This window comes from Phytophthora infestans, genomic scaffold, assembly GCF_000142945.1.
Source record: "Phytophthora infestans T30-4 supercont1.28 genomic scaffold, whole genome shotgun sequence".
Taxonomy (NCBI): domain Eukaryota; phylum Oomycota; class Peronosporomycetes; order Peronosporales; family Peronosporaceae; genus Phytophthora; species Phytophthora infestans.
In genome coordinates, this window is record NW_003303731.1 from 1,996,983 (window position 1) to 2,004,433 (window position 7,451).

Genomic DNA, 7,451 nt, shown 5'->3' on the forward strand with positions numbered 1-7,451 from the left:
GTCACCAACCTCTGCGCGAGTAAACTCGCACCGCGCTTTATTGGGCCATTTACGGTGACTAAGGTTATTGGCGAGGCTTACACACTGGATATCCCCACGTCGCTGCAACTACATCCGACGTTCTACGTCGGACGACTCAAGCAATACCTGCCCGCTACGATTCCTTCTTCGACTCAGTCCCCTGAGCCGCCGGCGCATATAGCGGTCGCCCCGCCCGACGCGCGCGCCGAGCCATCGCGCCATTCACACCAGGCGCCTGCTCTATTGTCCCGCTCTGCAGACTACCATATACCGCGCGCTCAAGAAGCCTCACGCGCGCCAAGAGTTCCCGATTCGACTGACGAGTCTCAGTCGCAGTCCTCACGGGCCTTTGCAGCCGCGTTCTGGGCCTCCTCCGCCTCCTGATACGCCGTCCAGAAGCTCCCCGCGAGATCTTCCTCGCGGCTCCCAACCAGAACGTCAGTCGTATCAGCGGGACAGTCCCCCGCCTATTGTCGACTCAGCTGGCGAGATCCGCTGGATAGTCGAGAAGATTGTCGATCATAAAGACCCTCCCCGTCGGTCGGGGCAGCGCCATGTGTCCACCAGTCGCACGGCTCCCGCCGCGCGCCGCTATAGGGTACGATGGCTTGGCTTTCCGGCGGACCAAGATACGTGGGAGCCCCGCGCGAATCTTCTTCGCGATGTCCCGGATGTGATCCAAGAGTACGACTCCAGTCTTCCTGCGCCGGAGAGCGCCGCGAATAATCACGTGGTGGCCCGAGAACGGGATCTTTAGTCTGCACGACCACGCGAGCGTGATCGAGAACGACGCTGCTGGCGATCGCGCGAGCGCGACCGAGAACGACGACCCGAGTTCTCGTAATCCCAACGGAGCGGCGGAGATGCGCTTCGTCGAGATGAGTGTCGGCGCGAGCCGGCGCGACTAGCAGCGCTGGCCTTTTCGGACAGCGAGCGACGGTAACGCTGGATCCAGGCATTCTCGCGATCACTGAGCGGATGCTCGGCGACATGGGCTCTCCACTCGTCCGTAGTCGGGCGAGACGACACACACCTCCTGCAGCCTTCAGCAACTCGCACGTAGCAGATGCGGTCGTCGGCGTTCCAAGCGCTGTCGCAGATTCGTACGCGCAGCTCGCCCAAGGAATGGCCCCCGATGATTTCTTCCCGGTATGCGATCCAGTCGACGAGATTCTCTTCCTGCGCTTGCGTCCGGTTCCAGCGCCGGATGAAGGCGCACCACGACTCCTGTAGCGCACTGTGGTCGATGCCGTCCACCGGCTTCTGGCGCAGCGCACAAAAACGCCGGAAGAGGTCCTTCATCTCGTCCAGAGACTCCGGATCTTGCGCTCCGGAGATATCATACAGGGCCCAGGGTCTCAGCGCCTCGTTCATCACGTGGGTGCCGCGTGCCGCGGTCGTCGCGCTCGTCAGCGACGTCGCCGTCGCTGGAATCTGCTGCTGTTGCTGTTCCATCGTTCGCTCCTGTTGTCTGCTGTGCAAGTCGTGTTGTACTTCTCTTGCGTGGCGCAGGATCTGTCTCGTCCCCGCCTCGTTCGTTCCTGTTGGCCACGATTTTTCTTCTTGTTTCCCTTTTGATTGATTTGTTCCCCGCCCGTCGCTTATGTTGCGTAAGTGCAACTTTAAGAGGGGGTGATGTAGTGGGCCACGCCATTACATAAGTAGGTAGATTTATATTACAAAAGTAGGTGCAGCAGCACACGGGTAGCGTGTGCTGAACTGCCGTCATCCTATTGGTTGATATATGGGGAGCCAGACCCATTATCAGCCAATAAGGGTTTGACGTGTATTTGAGTGGTCAGGGCAAGCTGCCCTTGACCTAAATAAAAACAGAGTTGATTTTCCTTCAGACTAAGTACTTGGTTTCACTTTCGCGGAACTTGCACGCTTCCTCATTATTACGTGTAAGCTAGTAACGGACACTCTAGGCCCGTTACACCGGACCTCCCGAAGAGTCCGCATTACCAGCATACCAGCCCGGTCGGGCCGACTCAAAGTTGTGTTCGGCATTCAATGCCACGTCAATCGCCTCTTCAAAGAGGTATAGTATGCACTGAGCACTTCTGTTTGGGCTACGCCCACGCGGAGCTCTTCCATGAAGACGGTCGTTGTGACCAGCTCAGGTAGAGAGTCGGCCGCCATTCCGGCGATAAGAGCTCTCAACTCTTGGACATAGTCCAGCAACGCCTTCTTGCCCTGTCGGGAGGCAAGAATCTTCGACCGAACACGGTATGCCTCATTAGGCGGCGCAAGCACGTTGTTTCAACAGCGTCCAAGTGGGGAACGCAACGTCCACAGATGTACCGCACGTTAGTGCCCACGCGCGAGCACGATTTCAAAACTTAGAAATAGCTAATGCCACGCATTGATGCTCGGGCTGGAGCAAGGTCGATCCCATGGCCATAGCGACCTCACGGCTCCAGAGAAGGAGATTCTCTCTTTCCTTCCCTTCGAAGCTCCTCACGCTCTGTAGGAGCGCCTTGGGTCTCGCCGACCCGCCACGCGTGACTAATGTTGCCGCCGTCGGCGCTCATCTTTGCTTGAACATGCTCCAAGAGCGCGTTCTTATATCGGGAGAACGACTCCAGCCGAGCGGTCATCGCTTCTAGGCCTAGCGACGCAAGGTGAGCCACGCCCTCCGGACCAAGTAAGGTCATAAGCTTGTTAAGCGCGTCCTGTTGCGCCGGGGGCGAATTCGTGAACACAGGGGGTTCCATCCTCGCAGAGTATAACCGCAAGATTGGCCGCACGTTACCGTCGTGAATGACCGGTCATCCACGACGCGAACCATTCACAGCAGTCAACCGACTCACGAGCGGGATTGACTACAAGTGCTACTAAGTGCAGCGGGGCTGTCGTAGCTTTTGCGTCAGAGAAAGACGTTCGATTCAAAGGTCCTTAATACAAAGTTCCTTATCCCAAGCCCTAAAGCAAGGCTGTTAAAACGGAATAACCCTTCTGCTTCCAAATCCGATGTGTGTTTTTTTCTTACTTTTATCGCGGTCGCGACTAGAAATAAATGTATATGTTTAACTATCTGGCAAAATTAAACCTAATCAAATGCATAACATGTGGCTTTCCGCTAACGTACTGAGATGTATTGTAACTCTCCAGCTTATATACTCAGAATTTGTTAACTCTCTGGGCACTCCGTACCCTGTGTGTGTCCCGCACCGTGTAGCCCCGTTACATAATCTGGACCGTTTGGCGACGCCCCGGGTCACCGCAAGGAAAAGAAGCCCAGACGAGATAAATGTTTTTATATGAGCAGTCATGTGTAACCCACAGTTTGGGTTTTGGCTGAGGTCATGGCAGACGTCCCGCAGCGGCGGTCTGGTGGTTCAGATGGCTCAATGCAGACAATAACAAGCAGACGTCTTTCCATCCGAGCACGTACGACTGCTCTTGATCGTGCAAAGATTGACGTTAGGGGAGGACGTGACTACTCAACTTTAAGATAAATATCGAGCTCTTGACTCCAAGTGGGGAGGTACTGAACATGCTCAAGCTGAAGTGATGGATCTTGCGTTGCTTCGACAAGGCGTACCGGATGCGCAGGTCCGGGCTGTATTCGGTGTAGGCCGCTTCATGATTGTAAGACTCAAGGACATGATCAAAAAAGGCGTTGGCACCTTCCACACTCGTCGTGACCCTACTTCATTAAAGCTCGCATCCTCTAAAGAAGACATCGACTTCTTTTGGATGACATGTAAGTGGGAACTAGAAGATGGGTTTCCGTGTAGCCATCGCCGGCCACGTCAGTACTTTGTGGACGCTTCTATTACTTGGGAATCGTTTTGGGAACGGTACAGATTAAAGACTTTGCAGAAAATTCAACGCGTGATTCAGAAGTGCCGTTGGACTCAGTATGTGCATATGTATTTCCCCGGCGTTCGGCTGTCTAGGGCAAAGGAAGATATTTGCGATGCGGGCGTGCAATCAAAACTTGACTGAAGAAGAACGAGACGCACACCAGGCTGAAAAGGAAATGCATTTGGAAGTAGTGGTTTGCCAGCGCCGAGCAATCGCTGATATTGTGCGATAATAAGTAGCTGATAAAGACTCTCAACAACCGGTACCTGCTACCGTTATCGCGGATCATGCAGAGGCCCTTTGATGCTGGAGCCTATCTTACAGCACTTCATTCCAACTATACGAATTCAGATAGAGGATTTCGGTGGGAGCTTTCCTCTCGGCTCAAGCGAACCATCGCCAGACTATTTCAACTCAAATTTGCTTATGCACAGCTTTGTTGTTGCAGGCACCACGAACGAATTAATAGCGTGTTGCCGTACAACGAGCGAGCCCAGGGAAAAGGTGTGGCTGCGTTGCGCAGACTGCGGCTCATGTACCACATACAGCTTCGCAAAATAAATGCAAAAATGGGGGGATACACACCCGAACGGACCCAATTTTAACTATTTATTCCGTATAATTGTGTTGGTCAGAATAAGTCGCGCGTGGTCTTCATGTTTTACGCCATGCTGTCAACTGTATCTTACAAGTAAGTGGTCTACTTCTGGACATTTACACAATGTTGCTGATCGTTTTTTGGCCTCATGTCGGTGAAAAATGAAAGCTGTAAATATGTACTCTCCTGAATTTTTTTGCGAAAATGAACGAAACCAATATGATACACGCTTCATTTCTTGACAGCCGAAAGACTGATCAACCTTTCTTTTAAGGTTGGAAAGACTTGCTCACAAAGTAATTTCGAAGAATGCCGACTGACTACACTAGCAGCTACGTTTTGAGATTAACAACGGCGTTGTCACCATGAGGCATCTCGTGATGACAGAACCGCAAGACTCTGAAACGGTATATCGTATAAATGATGGAGATTGTTCAGCAATAAGAACAACCTTCTTTCTGATCTATTTGGCCCCGATGGTGTCACGGTGTACCGTTAGATGGTGGATTAAGCGATGCTGGCTGACTCAGAAGGTCAACTCGCTCCAGACTCTCCGGATCACGTCCAAGCAAGCGGGACTGCGGCCAAGTCAGTGACGTTCCAAGTGTGAGGTCGTGAAGCAGCTGGTCGTGGCGGGAATTGGAGCTGGACCGCCACACACGAGGGATCTGCTGAAAGGTAAGGAGCTTTAAAACTCTTAGCGAGGTGAAATGAGGAGGTCAGTCGTGGATTTCCTTCTAACAAACAACACAAGAATATATCAACTTTTACATTACTATCCCAGTAGTCGCAATTGCTACTACCTCCTACGTCGGCCCAATATACTCACGACCCCGATTAGAGGAAGACCGCGACAATTTGGTGGAGAAGCAGGGTATCTTCTAGCCGAATATCGTAGGAGTACAAGCGTGAGAAGAAGCCTTGGCAACGGAGTGTCAAGGAAGAAGGGAAAAAAGTGGGAAAAGGATGAGCGCTGATTGATGGTCCGGCAAAGGACTTGGAGCCAGTGAAGAAGTAGGGGGATGGGCTCCTCCGTAGGAAATGGAGCCCATGGAGATCCTCGAGGAGGAAGAGGAAGTGCGCGCTGGGAGAGCTGCTGGCGGCGGCACGCCGCAGAGACTTCAAGGAAGGGAACGCCAGGGAGATGGCGGGGAACGTGGCACGCCGCAGCAAGTTGATCCCGAGACGGGAGGGTACGAGACACGAGCGGTCCACCTGGAAGGCGAGGACATGTTCAACGTTGCGTCTCCGTCTCCGGAAACGAGAAGGACGCTTGAGTCTGTGTCTGGGACGCCTCAGGGTGGACAGATGTCTAACACAGTCCATGAGCAGTGGGCACGCCAACCGGCGCCCAGTGAAGGAACGACGCCTGCAAGGACGACGACGGGTATGCCCTTGGACGCTTCGGTGATGGACTCGGGAGGTCGCCGCGAGGTGGGGTTTGCCTTGGATCGAACGCGACCCTCGTTACTACCGGTGGACAGCGCTGGAAGAGACGAGCCAATGGTCACGTCTGCGTACGGCCGACCCAGCAACAGCGTACCGGGCCAACAAGGAAGCCGTCGTGCCCCAGAGAATGCACCTGTTGCTGCTGGGGTACCAACGCGAGCGTACGTACCTGGTGGAAGTCGAGGAGCGACGTCTGTTCAATCGATGAGAACGCCGACGAGAGCAAGTGGAACGCCGCCGACCCGACCAGTAACGTCTTCAATGATGGGGTACCAAGGACCTATGACCCCGAGAATGAGAACGCAAACGTCGGTTTCGACACCTAGCCGAGTGCCGATGGCTGCTATTCCTTCGTATGGAGGTGTGTCAATTCCAATGACTGGTTCTACGTGGAACGGTGGAGGTAGTGGAACGCCTCAAAGGAGTGCGTTCTACCCTCCCTTCCAACCGCCAATGACGTCGACTCCTTGGTGTGCTGCTGCCGGAACGATACCTGCGTGGTCTGCAGCGTCTGCACGGCAGACACCTGTAAGCCCCAGAAGCGGAGCGTACGGATTGCCTTTCCGGAGAACGTCTCCTATGAATGTTGCGACGTTCCAGGTACGAGCAGGAACGCTAGGACAAGAAGGGAACGTGAGCGCTCAGGTAGGGTACGCACCTAGCGCAGTACCTCCGCAAGGGCAAGTGACGAGTCCGTACTACGACCAAGGCGTCCGCAATGGCTCGCACGAGTCAGGAAGAGGCGCTCAGCCGGACGTTCCAATTATTGGTATTCCGACGGAATTGCGGAGCGCTGTGAAAGTTATCGTTCCGTTCTACTCAGAAACGGCCACGTACGAAAGGGCGGCCACGTTCTGGTGTTCCTTTGAGAAGTGTACGCTCAGAATGGACGGCCAAATGCGTTTGACAGCCTTCGAACAGTGTCTGAAGGGCAAGTTGGGTCAGGAATGGTGGTACAATGCGAGGATCAACGACTTTGAAACTCTGCGCGTGCAATTCCATAACTGCTTCATCTTTCAGACGCCAGCTCAGTTGTGGAGCCGACTCAAGGCCGCTAAGGGGACTATGGCGAATCCGCGGAGGCGTAAGGCGACAGGATCATCGCGATGTGCGAGTACCTAAGCTATCACGAGCCTCGTATGCAGTACGAGTTCTTCCTCGATGGGTTAAGGAACAATCAGATGCGGGCCGTTTTGAACGCGAACCTAGCTGCGTCGATCCAGGAAGCGTGTGATTTATTGCTGTACAATAATCCGCACCTCCCTGTGGAAGAAGAGGACGAGTTTGCGAATAGTGGAACGACGCTGAGGAACGTGAACGCGGTGCCGTCCACGCAAATGCAGATGCTCCAGCAGCTTCAACAAATGAACAGTTGATGCTGAAGCAGCAGCAGGATCCTGGCACGTCACAAGGGTTCGCTGGCGCCGTGGCTCCCACGAACGTTCCAAGTTCTGGCGTTCCAACTCCGAAAGGGAACGTGACTGGCGCACCGCTCGGGCCTCTTCGCATCCGACTAGGGCCTGACACGCGTACCACGGAAGGAGAAGTGGTTTGCGGACGCTGTGGTTGT